This window comes from Vespula vulgaris, chromosome 2 (genome assembly GCF_905475345.1).
Source record: "Vespula vulgaris chromosome 2, iyVesVulg1.1, whole genome shotgun sequence".
NCBI classification, from domain to species: Eukaryota; Metazoa; Arthropoda; class Insecta; order Hymenoptera; family Vespidae; genus Vespula; species Vespula vulgaris.
The window spans coordinates 4,957,101-4,972,069 of NC_066587.1; the positions used below are offsets into that span (position 1 = coordinate 4,957,101).

Consider the following 14,969-nt stretch of genomic DNA (forward strand, 5'->3'; position numbering starts at 1 on the left):
CGAGACCAAACTATTCAGCGTGGAATGCGAGAGGAGCAAATAGAGGAGGAAACCGACTAGCCGTGCCCTCAGCATCGTGGCCCGAACCACAAGCCTGTGTCGCAGCTGTTGACGTTCAAATGGCTGCTATCTTCTCTTTCCAATTCATTTTAAAAGACTCGAAACTTTGTTTCTCTGTTAAACGCGCGAAAAAGAGAGATATTTATAAAGAGGAAGCATTTAATAATTGCCGAGCAAATCGTTAAATAAAAATGATTAATTTCATTGCTCGTAGATGGATCGAGAGAAGATCGAAGATATCGAATGAAAATGGGTACGATTCGAGTTAAGCTTGCCCAAAAATATTTTACGGTCTTTATCTCGCATTGCAATGCCGTCGACAAGGCGAAGAGCGATAGCTCGAGTTATCCGAAGTAGTTGCTCCTATCGTGCGCCGATTCGTCGGATTGTTTATGGTGGTCCATTACTCAGATAAGAGTGTCATTTCTCTCGAGACCGGCTGCTCGTCGTGAAAAGTCGCGGGGGATGGGAGGGCTAACGAGTTCTCGACGAGAAGCAATTTGTTGCTTCCTCTCCACCTTCGATCTTCGTTTCTTACTAAGAGGATTTTCGAAGGTAAACGCTCGGTTATAAACGACTATTTTATAAGTCCCTTTAAAAACAAAAGGAAAGGGAATTTTGTAATGAAATCAGTTGTAACCCGATAAATCGATTTCCAAATAACGATAGAGAAAATAACGGCTTTAAAAATAGACCGTATAATACCTATTGAAAAATATAATATACGTAGTACTGCTGCAAATGACATTTCACGGTAATAATTATCGAACGTATATTCTAGGTACCTTCGTCGCGATTGTTTGTCCCTTTAAATGACCCATGATTAAACGATGATCGATTCTGATTAGTAAAAATACAATTTCTATTTAATGAAAAGAACAAAAAATGCTAGACGATAATAATAGCGAATAATATTGTTAACGAAATAAATTTGTTAATAGAAATTGCATCAATATTAACCGACGAATAAAAAGAGAAATATATTTAACAATTTAATAGATAAAATAGACGTCCTCGAAGTTTTCGATGTGAAACGTTCTTGATGAGAAAATATGAGGGAAAATAAAAGAAGAGAAAGAAGATAAAGAGAAAGATTCAAGGCGGAAGCGTGCAAGAGAGATCGCGAGTCGCGTGATGGCGTGGTCGTGTGAGAATAATCCGTAGGGCAGCCTGGCAACTCTATCATGTTTCATCAAGCAGCCAATCATTTCATCACTCGGATGACCGTATCTCTCCCATCCGATTTACCGAGGTTCTAACCTGTTTCTATCTGGTCCCTGACCTAATCCCTGCGAGATACTACGACAATCGATCGAGGTTTGCCAGAGGATATCTTCGAAGGATACGGGACGATAATACGGGATGATGATAGGGCTACGCGAACCGTTCGAGATACTAAAATCACGAAGGGTCGTGTGGCAAGCCCTATGCTCCTTCCGTCTAACGAGCTTTCTTAGATTTAACCGATAAATGCCAATTCAATTTCTCTCTCTCTCTCTCTCTCTCTCTCTTTTTCGCGTGTTTTCTGTCAAGATAAAAAAAAAAGAAATCTTCATTCAAAAGAAAGAGAGACAAGAAAAGAAGAGACGTAAGTCACGGATTGTTTTTCTTCTGAATTTTCTCGAGGGATGCTTCGAGCTCTGCTACTCATAAAAATAAACTTTCTGCTTTGCAAGAAACAACGTAGATGTGTATATCTTTCATACATATGTATGCATATATATATATATATATATACACATACGAGTACACGTATATACATATACATGCATACATACCTACGTACATACATACATTTGTATGTATTATAGATACATAAATTTCTGCATGGAATCTCAAAAATGAGATATGCATTTTCTCAAAATTTTGCCGACGTTCCTCCTCGACACAAATTGTTCCGCTTATTACCGTATATATCGTAATGTCGCGGTATTCATAAAATTAGCTATGTCGACGATCATGGCAAACCCTTCTACTTTTGTTACAATGGTACAACAACTTTTGGAAAGTTTCCCGAAGCGTAGGTACCAATGGAAATTAGATTTCCTCTCTACGAACGAACGCTTTGTTTTCGCTTTGTCCAAGCCGCACGGAGAAGTTGTTTCGCGGTTTATTACGTTTCGCCGCATCGACAACGTCGAAAAGAAATTGCGGTTTTACGGTGACAACGAGTTCGTGATTGAATAAGCTAATACCGATAAGAGATTAGTTACGTTTGGACAGTTTTATTTATAATCAAGACCAAAAACAATGATCGATATAATTTTTATGATCTATTTTATAATAATAATTATCCCGACAATCTTTTAGTTAGAACGATAGATATTAATATAAATGGAACAGTGAAATTCTAGCCATAAGAGAGACAGTTATCTTTCAACGACGTATGATTTCGACGAACGCTCTCAATCGACGTTTCTATTTCGTCGTGACTACGGTATAGGGGACATGGTGCGCCCTAATATCCACCGTCTGTGCCTTACGATCCGACGTGTCACGTGTCGCAACGATATTGCAACCAAGGGTCTAATGGACCTTTAAATCGAATGTCTCTGTATATACAGTCAGTCACAGAAATATTCAAACAGTTTTCAAATTGAATAACTTTTTTCTAAAGCGAATAAAGAGATATGAAATTTTTAATAGATTGATCAAAAGAAAAATTGGTATACTATCGGATCGTAGTATATATATGGAGTTACAACATGTTAACATCTGCAATCGAACTTATCAATGATGAGTGAGTTTATTAATATAGTACTACAACCTAAAAAAAAAAAAAGACTAGATAAGTATACGTTTTTAAGGACGACTGCAGAGAGTTTCTTATTAAAGATTCAATAGAGTATCGGTTGACTTACTGAATTTCATTGGTAGCTTTTCCTCTTCATCCTGGTGCGCTTGTTCGTTCCGGCAATTCGTTCGTTGCATCCGTGAAACGTCGGAACGTTTGCGAGTCACGTGTTGAATCTCGAGGCACCCGCGTACAAGAGAAAAACGAAAAGAAGAATCGAGAAACAGGATGTCGTCGTGGCAGACACGACTTGCCATCGTGTGCGGTTATGTCTATACGTGTGTGTATATGTATATGTGGGTGGGAGAGGGAGGAGGAGAAGAGATCTAAGAGAAAGAAAGGAAGGAAGGAAGAGAGAAAGAAAAATAGAAGGGAAAAGAGAAGGATAAAAAATGTATTACACTCGGGTCCTTTTCGAATCAAAAGCCAATTAGGCAGGATACAAATGTTAATAGAAAAAGGAAAAAGAAAATAAGCATACAAGTGAAACAAATGATACGTCAATCTCAATGACTTTTAAATTTATTAAGTTTTGTAGTAAATTAGATGAGAAAGAGAAAAGAAAAAAAAACAAATCACTAGGACTCGTTCGATTAAGATCTTCGATCAACGATATCCTAAGTCCTCGAGATTTTCTTTGTAAATCGCGAACGTCGCCGAGGGCATTGCAGTTTGCAGACGGCATATCGCCCGAGAGGCAGGGTCTCTTCGTCTCGCTTCCCCATTGAAATCTAAATATACTCCGCGATATTAATAGCAGTATGGTGCATGGCTGCCGTAGAAAGGACCGCTTCATAGCTGGTCGCGATACGCTATGGGAGCAGATCGAATGGTGGAAAAGCACGTTTTCCTGGACGAACGAGATCGAGTAGACATCCACAAAAAAATACAAATTCCGGACGATCGTTTCGAATGCTTGTTTCGAAATGATTCCCGATCGTCGATACACGGTGCATACATGCATACATACATATATCGAACGAACGAGATTGTCAGTCTATCTCCGCAAGTATCAAAAAAGCTATTTCGTCGATCTAAAACAAAAAAAAAAAGAAAAGAAAAGAAAAAAAGAAAAATGTCCACTTGGACGATATACTAATTTAATTAAACGAATCGACTTAATTATTATTTCTTCGCAATGATCTTTACTTCCTTTCGATTCGCATTTCATATCGTTGTCTTCGTTTCTAACCATAGAAAATCTGGCCATGGTACTCGAAAAGGGAAAGAAAAAGGCACAAGTGTATAAGTACTACCTCGGAAATCTATAAAGACCCGAACTCCGGAAGCTTCTCACGCTTCTCTCGCGACAAAAGGCGGCCGAAAGAGAAAAAGGAGAACTATTTGAAAGATGCTATGCGGGTTCAGACTCATGCTGTCGTCGTCGTCGTCGTCGTCTTCGTCCTCCTCCTCTCATGATTCTTCTTTTCATCGATGCTCCTTCCACGTGACGCCTCTTTCGAAACTTTCATTCTGCACCTGCATCTCGGTGATTTTCTTCAATGATACATTTTTCAAAACGCTGTCTCTCTCTCTCTCTCTCTCTCTCTCTCTCACTCTCTTTCTATCTCTTTCTTTTTCTAACAAATCCGTTCATTATACCAAATGGAAAATAAACAAGAGAGAGAGAAAGAGAGAGAAAGAGACAAAGACGAAATGTCATTGAGCCAACAAGATGAGTTCATTCTCAAAACGTTACATCGAATACATGGAATGTAACGCAAGAGGAAGCATTAATTGCGTTTACTTTCTACCGAGAAATTAGCCGTAACCATCGCCTATTGTGCGAAAGCAGGAGAATTCCAGCCTTTGAAGTGGTATTGTGCTAAGCGAGCAGATAATGGAGGTGGATAATACTCCAGTAAATTTCGATTTTGCTATTATTATTTAATTATATTATCATTAGGATCTATGCAGGATATGGATATAATCGTTCGAAAAATTTCTCATCTCTTTTTTTCTATTTACTTGTTTCTTCGTTTTTTCTTTCTTTCTCTTCAATTTGATTTGTCGTTGATCGGGTACTTGTATTTTTAGAAAATGAAATACATGTCAAAGGTCGACAATCTGTCTCTCTTTTCTCTCTCTCTCTCTCTCTCTCTCTCTCTCTCTCTCTCTCTTACCCCTTATGATTTCGATAACGGTTGAGCTATGGACGGTTATATTTTGTTCTGATTGATCGTTGGCTTGTCCAGAAAACTTATCGTCCGCTCGGTTCGCTCGAGAAGACTTATCGGTCCACTCGATTTCCTGTAGAAATGTTGGATTCTTCTGTCTCCATGTTTTTTTCTGTTCTTTTGCTTTTATTTTTTTATTATCATTTTTTTTTGTATTTTATCTTAGACGGACAAACGATTGATAAGAAAATAATATTCGCTAATCTTCTTTTATATTACAAACTTGTTACGAGGCGAATATATATATATATATATATATATATATATATATATATATATATAAATAGAAGAGAGAAAGAGAGAAAAAATTAGAAAGAAAAGAACGATCTCTCGTAACGAAGATCGTTGTATGTAGACCAATAAAACCGTAGAAGTAGCGATGAGATCATCGGAACGGAAGTGATCTTTGAATCGAATTGAGAACTTAATTCACCTCGCTCTTACTCTTTCGTTCCTTTGACTTTAACCACTCTGTGATGTCTATTTGACACTAGAATGAATTCATTGTATGGAATAAGATAAAAATAGGATCAGGAATATTAAAGAAACAAATCGAACATTGAAATTAATTATTCCACGGTGTATATGTTAATGCTAATAGTTTAACATTTTTCGATTACATTGTTGATCCGATATATTTTCTGGACGACGATAATGAAAGAAATTATTTATAAAAGATATAAATATTTAAGATCAACAATTTTATTTACTAGAATTATGTAATATCGTTTATCTATTATTTAACAAAATTGTTATTTAACAAGATATAACTCTGTACCAATAGAGTTCTTCAAGAAGAAAAGTCTCGAGCATGAACTTAAATATCTACTTGCCAGATGGCAACACGGTACGCTCAAAACGAATGCTACCATGATGGAAATAAAAAATTGCAAGAAGAATTCCAAGATCTAAACTACAACTGGGTCATCATACAACACGTACATATGATACAACGCGTACGAATTATCTCGTGCAAATAAAATCTCGTAAAAAATAATCTTCCTTCTTTCGAGTCCTTTTATCTTTTAAGAGAGACAAAAAAAAGAGAAAGAGAGGGAAAAGGGATGGAATAGGGAGGAAAAGAGGGATAGAGAGGGAGGAAGAGAGAGAGAGAGAGAGCACTTCCGTGGCAAACAGTAAAACGAGAATAGCGAGATTTATTATTCACGAGCCCCCGATCCTGTTTGTACGGTATTTCTAATGGAAGATAAACATAATCCCAAACCACGAACCAAATAGAAGTGCTGCATCGGATATCACGTAATTAATTAATTGGCGTATTCTACAATCGTCCTGTATCCTGAGAATATTTTATCCTTTATCTCTCAACAATGTGATTTTTTTTCTAAATAAATTTGAACAAGCAATATTAACTTGTTGGTAAATAGTAGAAGATCTTTACCATGAGACAAAGTCGTAAAGGAAACATAAGATAAAGAAATTTGTTGTTTTAAGTCGAGTCGAAAGGAATTTTAGAGAATAGAATAGACCGTTTTATTATTCACGACTTCGGCCACCCTCACGAGAGGCACTGCCACCGGCCGGCTGCTCCTAATGAAAGATAAACACAATCAATCCGGGTACGGCCAAAAGAGGGAATATTATATCGGATGGTCGTGTAATTCCGTAGCCGAAAGCCACTAGAGTTATATCCCCGTTTGCGCGTAGACGTTGTTTTCGTTTCATTATATCCCTCTTCTCGTGGGTTATCATCGCTAATTATCCGACCAAAAGGGTGTCCTCGGTATCCATCCCCCGAATACCAGCGTAATTGGGTCCTGATCCTTTTATCCGGCGTCGTTCAATTTTTCTCTCGAAGGAAAAAAAGAAAAAAAAAAAAAGAAAAAAAGAAGATGGATGCGATTGAAAAATCAAAACCATCGCGATTCTATGCTATCTCGTTTGGTAATGCATGTCGTCGTCTCGTTATCGAACTCGGGTGTATAACTTTCGCAGGAATTATTTCCTGCGAGAAATGAAAAATCATTGCGATAACATTAGCGATTCATACATCGTAACAATTGATCGTTGATTTCGTTAAACATTTATCTTTTACGTTAACCATTTACATTTTACCACGCATTTGTTATTTATGAATATCATGAATTCCTCATTGCTTTACTACCGAATATCATACGATAGGAATACGCAGTTCGATCGAAACCGAAATAGCTGACATTAATTTTACATAATGTATCCTTCGTTTGTATCATTTATAACTATGCGCATAGAGATATACATATTTGCTCTTTCTCTCGGATAGAGCGAGCATCAACGAAAACTCTAAAGCAATATCGATAAACTATTATATGTATATGATTTTTGTATTGCGAAAAGCGAGCTATTTTATTTTTTATATATATATATACATATATATATGTATGTATTTATGTATGTATGTATGTATGTATGTATGTATTTATACATATATATATTTTTTTTCTTTTTTCTCGAACACAATTCTTTTCGTTTTTCTCTCATATATACCTCCGATTTGTAGCTTTTAAAAAGCAAAACTCCATCGTCGAATATAGATTATTTCGAATATAGATAAAGTATAATACCTTTTATAGTGTACGCTTTTTTGTACGAGTGAACCGTACGATCACAATAACTCGATTATTTAAGCAAACAGGCTAACGAGAAAACAAAAAGGAAGGGAAAAAAAAAGAAAAAAGAAAATCCTATTGGATCATCATCGATTCTCTTTCATTTTATTCGCATCTTTATAAATATTATTTTACGATCTCATCATTTTATATCATCCACTATTACAGTTTTATTTAATACTTCTCTTTTATGTGTAGAATTTTTCTACAAAGAATTTCGAAATCCTTGAAAGCTTTTTCACGATCGTTGCTCGCTTCGTTTCGTAAAAACTCGTAAATACGTGTTGCAATGCGAAGGAAAAATAGCATCGTGCTTGTTCGACCATTAACCCAGTAATTGAAACGATTATAGCGAACGTTCGGAACTCGATTGTACCAACGTACATACGTCGGTATCGGCTTAAAATGACCAACGAAAGGAGTTTAGATCCAGGACTGCTGAACCCACCCATCCAAATAGCGGTTTTTCCCCGACGAATACAAAAATTCGTTCAAATCGTCGGAAAACGGTGGCACACGTCGAGGTGGCTCGTCCGTGGGAAAAGAGGGTGGGAGGGAAGGAGGGAGGGGAAAATAACGAAAAAAACCCATTCAAAAAGAAAAAAGAAACGAGAGAAGAGAAAAATAATAGAGAAACGAGACCAGAGGCACGGGGGAAACAAAATAAAAAAACAACAATAACAACAACTAGAATACCAGTGAAATAGCGATCTCGTTACGCGATGCATACGCTTCGCGATTGGTTCACTGTTCGCTCGTGTTACGTGGGCTCTCTTTTCCGATCTCGTATTTTTCACCGATGGAATTATTAACGACTATAACAGCACCCTCGATAGGGTCGCGTGCCCGTTAATCTCGGTCAGCCCTAGCTTTTTTCCCGTTCTCTCTCTTTCTCTTTCTTTTTATCTAATATTATCTCTGTTCCTTTATTTCTTTTATTTTTTTTCCGTGTTCCTCTAATAAGTTCCATTTATTTTTATCCATTTATTTCATTTCATTAACATGGAAATTATTGTTGGATTAGCTTAATGTAATTTTAAAAAATTTCTGCTAATTTAACTTACTATTAACTTAATTATTCGAACCCATTATATGTATATAGGCACCGTTAAAAATTTTCTGGTTATATTCGTTCTAATTGAGAATGAAATAAGCGACAAAATGGACGATTAAGAAATAATCAGGTTATAATGTTAGCATGATTTTTTAATTCATATTAGATACCTTAGAGGAGTTATTTTCGTGGATTTGGATAAAAACTGAAAATAGCATCGTCGAGAAATCACGAACAGACGAATATAATTCTACGCTTGGTTGGAAGAGCTTTCATCTTTCTATTCTCTCTCTCTCTCTCTCTCTCTCTCTCTCTCTCTCTCTCTCTCTCTCTCTCTCTTCTCTCTCTATTTTTTCTTTTACCTTTTCTTCTTTCAAGAGGAACGTACATCAAAGAAAGATGGAATGTGTACGTTATCGTCGTTAAAAGGAAACCTCTTACCAAGCTCATTAAAAGGAATTTGTTATCGCACAGACTAATTCACTCAAGACCATAGGAAAGAGCTTTTTCTTTGCGTTCTTTAAAATAAATATATTTAAAGTAAATCACTGCTAAAGATTAATGACAAGCAACAGCAACTAATACAATACTTTTTTCATATTAATAAACTTTGATATTAATTGCAAAGCATTATTCTCATCACTAACAAAGAGAAGGTTTGAAAAAGCTACTCAAACCTGCTTCTTCTTTCTTCTTTGAGGATTCAAGCTCTTGTCGAAGGTAGGTGGTGAAGAAGGAGTGGATTAGATAGAAAAAGAGAGAGAGAGAGAAAGAGAAAAAAAAGAGAGGGAGGGATGCAACCAAGAGGGAGAATTTCCTCTTCTCGACGAAAATCATTTCCTCCTAATGCGTTCAATCAACGAAATTAAAGAATACCGTTTCTATACTAGTTATTCAACGTGATTAAAGAACGGTAAAACAAAAAGATCTTTACAATTGTCAGATACACAAAAAGAAATGTAAAAGAAATTTCGTTCGAATTCGTTCGTAAAAACGTATGAAAACGATTGCGATCAAGAGATATCGACAAAATACGCATCCGTTAGATATAAAATAATGGATGAGTAGAGTGTGAGTGACGGTATTAAGGATCGATAAAATAAAATGTCTAAAACGAAAGGTACGTTCCAAAAGAAGTTTCGTAAGTATGTATTATTGACAATATCGAAATATCGATTTCCTTTATATTATTTGTCGCAAATATCTCGAAAATATTATTCAAAATATATTTTTCGAAAGGGATAAATATATAGGCGTTTTTCGATATTTCGTCCGTTGATTAATTAATTAAAAAGAATCGATAAATATAAATCAACAGAACGCACGATGAACACGACGAATTAAGAACAACATTTGAAATGTTCAAGTTTGTTTCGCGATACGTTAGTCGATATTCGAGCATTGTTAAAATTTTCAAATTTATGTATCGTCAAGGAGCACCCGTTATTTCGTTATGTGATGCTATTTCGAGAGCACTATGCATATAAAATTACGTATCTCAACTTGACACGATTACTTTTCAAAGAGCTTTCACGTTGCGAAACAAGCCCTTAATGGAAGAGAGATATAGCGGGAAGCTAGAGATAAGCCGCATTATTGCGAGCTCTCGACTCAATGAAACGTTACGCGACAAAAAGCTTTCTTCGAGACATCTCTCCTTTCTGTTTTCCGTTTCAGTTTTTTTCCAAAATAGATAAGCACACTCTATCGATACGAAAAAGTATTCGAAACGTCGATTATTGTAGATTGTATTTCGACCTTTGTACGATCCTCAAAAGAAAAAGACAATTTAAAATTTATCCTTTGGATTATTCCGTATCTCGGTGAATCTATTTGCAATTGAAACAAGTTAGAAATAATTCGAATAATCGTTAATTCGATTAATCGCCTTACATTATTTCAGTTTTATCGTTCGGCGAATAACATTTAAATTCGATCGATCGTGATAATTGATTAACGATATACAAAACATGAATATCGTGAATCGAAAACATGAATCGAAATAAGAAAAAATATCCTTTTCCAACTGGTGCAATTTTGGAAATTAACCAAATGAAAATGGGACAAATCGATATTGTATTAATATCTACGTATTATAATTGTATATACAAGTCCTATATTGTTATATATGTATATATTGATATACGAACGAATAATGTGGTGGACCTACAATAAATGCATTAATAAATTGCTCTAATACTACATTTCGCATATCCATTGGACGATCAATCTCGCATCACAGCTAATTACCAAACTATACATACATACGTGTACCATATAGGTAAGGTTCGAAGAATGAGCAGCGTACTGCTCTCATGAAAACGTCATTAGACCGAAGATAGGGATACGGTTCGTGCGAATTCTAGACAAGTATCGTTCAACTACGCTCGTTCACCCTTATCTCCTTCGCTAACTCGAAAAGTTAGGGAACATTGGCAAACACCGACTAGTAAAGATACAACCCGGACCACCCTTTTCTACGATTCGTACAATCTGATAGGGTAATTCGGATAACAATGACAACTTTGTTATTCGTTAACGCACTTACCAAGAAGATACACTATAGTTCTTAACGATAAATCACCTTTTAAACTTACCGTCTCGTAATTCGGTAGAGCTGACGAATAACTCAGAGCGAACTTCCTACTTCGCGAAGCGAGTTATGCGAATTATTATTCCACCGAATCAGCATTCATTAAAACTGCGATCGTAATCTTACAACATTATCCTTCGCCCTACGGGCTGAGAGTGGAGTCTCTAAGTGCTAAAAACTGAGTTTACGTCGTAATTCGTAAAGTCTCGTAAATATCTCCTACGGAACTTCCTGCGAGTTGAATTTATTCCGTGACACGAAAAAGGAAAAGAAGAAGAAGAAGAAGAAGAAGAAGAAGAAGAAGAAGAAGAGGAGGAGGAAGAAGAAAAAAAAGCCTCGTGGGATTTTCCTTTAAAATAGACAAGAAAACGAGAACGTTCTTTTCTTCTCCTTTTCAAATTTTCGATCGTTTTCCTGCAGGTGAATGAACAGCGCGGAGTTAGTTGATATAAATAATATAAAGAGATTTTCTGTAAACTTAATAAAGATGAGAGAAACTGGAAAAGTAAAAGAAAAAAGAAAGGAAATCCAAATGAAAAGAAGAACCGTAGGGAGGAAACACGAATTAATTTCCAACGCAATTCGAGAGAGGGTAGATGAAGAGAGAGAGAGAGAGAGAGCGAAGTAGGAGAGAGAAAGAGAAATGAGGAGGTGAAGGGGATAAGAGAGAAAAAGACAGAGAGAGAGAGAGACAGAGACAGATAGATAAATAGATAGATAGAGAGTGAGATGACTCGTAGCAATCTCCTCGAAATTCCATTAGTACGCCTCTGAGTAGCCGGGATTTGAGAGCGGTGGGACGCTTTAAAGCGGACAGCTTCGTTCATTAAGCCACGTAAAATATTTACGGCCTCGTCATTGACACTTCTGCTAAGAGCAGTAAAAGTGTCTTCGTTTCGACGCACCGTGCTAACTCCGTAATCCTCAGCAGTGACGAATGTTTAAACCATTTTGTCGGGTATCCCGTTACATCTACCTACCATTCGTTCGAAGAAGCGTAAAAAATACGGATAAACTCGCTTTACCGTTTGCACTGTTGAGCTTTGATAAAAAAAAAAAAAGAGAGAGAGAGAAAGAGAGAGAAAAAAAGGAAAAGAAAATCCTACCTTCCTTTTAAAAATATCTACAAAGCTTGTTTCTCACTGATATAAAGAGTTCTCAAGCGAAGGTGAGGTACGAAAGGATTTTTTTCACGAAAAGCAACGGGGAACGTCAACCGGAACTACTTTCTACTATTTTGCCTGCTTAATTTTTCTTTGTCTCTCTCTTTCTCTCTCTCTCTCTTTCTTTCTTTCTTTCTTTCTTTCCTTCTCTTTACTCGAATAAAGGAGAAAAAAGGAAATGATAGAAAAGAATTAAAAGTGCCGAGACAATGACCTTGGAACGTTTCAACGAGCACATACTTGAAATTACGCGCAATGTCGCCTCTGACCTACGCTAATTACCGTCGAAATTGCACTCTCCGTGATGGCAGCCATGTCGCTGTTGCTGGTCTGCTCAGAAGGTCCGGGTGTATTGTTACCGGAAACTTTCATTGTCGTCGAAGAGAAGAAGAAAGAAAAGAAAAAAAAACGAAAGAAAATAAAAAGAAAGAGAAAGAGAGAGAGAGAGAGAGGAAAGAGAAGAGAAGCAAGCACTCTTGGCATCGTTTACCGTACAGGGAAATTTCGTAACTCTCGTCACCATTTCTTTACTCTTGTCGACTTCCTGCTTACTCTAGGAACTTTTGACTTCAACTTCAACATTACGTCGAAACGTCCAAGTTGTCATCTTGCGGACATCCGCTCTAGACGGCTTTCACTAGGGCCAAGTCGTTTGTCGATTAAACGACTCTATCGATCCTACTTCAAATATCTTTCTATCGCTCGCTTCGATAACTCCATTGAAATTTCATACAAACTAACTCTCTTCCAAAAGCTAGAGCTAGCTAGCTAGGTAGCCTAGCTAGCACGCTTACGTACAGCTTAGGTCGTTCTGCATTCTCTTTCTCCGAAAACAACCCTACAACAATCTCTTTATTACTAGTGGATTTCAACGGTAGGGAAAGAGGAACAACGTTCGTACCGCAAAATCAGGAGACGGAGATACGTCTCAAGGGAGTTTCTCACGGATTCCACGGAGTTTAGTTAACGGCTGGCAAACGATGGCGAGACAATCCGTGGCTTCTATCAGGCTTCCGCAAATTCCGCGTGGAACCCAAAAGTTGCATGGCACTACCGTGGCAGAAGGTAATGATGAAGTTTTGGGTCGCGAGAAAACCACTTCGGGACACCGTTTCTACTATCCTGTAACCTCTCCTTCCCTTTCTCTCTCTCTCTCTCTCGCTCTCTCTTTATCTCTTTATTCTCTTTCTCAACAACGTCGTTTACTTACTACACGGATACCTAAGTATCATCACTTCCAACGCTAAAGATAATAACGAAATAAAGAAATGAGAGAGAAAAACAAATTAAAAAATCAAAAAATAAAAAGAAAAAAATCTTTTTTGTTACAATTCTCCGAAAGGGAAATGAAATAACGCGTGATTGTAAATTATATCTCACAGTTGAAAGTGTTATCGGGTTCTGGAATTCATGTTACGATATGCAATGCCTCGGAACGATTGACACGCGAATACGTTTGCGTTATCAGAACAATACGGGAAAGAGATGCGCTTTAAGCAAATACCGATCGAGATTGTATATATACATATATATATATATATCGTTTATATATATAGCGTAAATACATATGTATGTATTACCGAAAAGCTCGTCGGCTTTGACAGAATCGTTCCGGTTCTACGTGTATTTCTTCCTTGTGGATAACGTAAGCGTTTGCCCGATAACTGCGTGACGGTTCTCGCGTATTGACAGCTGAACTTCGAGCTGTGCTCAACGTCCAAAATATCGGACATCGTTGTTTCAAATACGTTGATGATTACAAATACGTACATAGATTTTAAACGAAAAAGGTATTTATGTATATTTATATTTGATATCAAATATGCGTCAAATATGTACGAAATTGTTAAAATCATGTCAATATGTAATAAAATTATTTATCTTACGTTAATAAATCAGGAGAAAGTAATTAAATTAAACGAATGTAAAATAAATTTGATTTACGTTGCGAAATATGAAAAGTACTTTTTGATAGAGACGATTCAATTTGCGTCCAACCACGAGCGTGTCCCAACGATGAATGAACGATTCAAGGACAGTTGTTGTTGTTTGTACGTATAACTTTAATACGTACAACTTGACCTACACTCTGAAAGATATTTATTATATACACTGACTCATATACATGAGTCATGTTATACAATGACTTCATCTACTTGTTTATTTACTTTTATCTCTAACCTTGTGATATAAATACGAACGTTTTTAACATATGATTATACTTTTCTCGTGTAATATTGAAATGATATGGAAATATAAATCTATGAGAAAGTAACTTCTTCCGTGTGATTATTAATTAGTTTACACGAAAGGACACTAGAATATAGAATAGCTTTACTTCGACTATTTACAGGATTCATTAGAAAGACTAATAGGAAGGACTAACAAGACTAATTCGCTGTCCTAACATACATATATTGTACGTCCTAGATTAATATTGACATGTTATAGATACAGAAATTCCATATGCATTCTCTAACTAATTAACATACATAATGGGGCAGAGCCGTTGCATAATG

At 36.5% G+C, this 14,969-nt stretch overlaps 1 protein-coding gene across 7 annotated transcripts in view; it reads right to left on the reverse strand.

The window, feature by feature from the left end:
- The window catches only part of LOC127072756 (E3 ubiquitin-protein ligase MYCBP2), a 163,663-nt gene that overhangs the window by 34,401 nt on the left and 114,293 nt on the right, over positions 1–14,969 (reverse strand). The gene's annotated exons all lie outside the window — the stretch shown is intronic.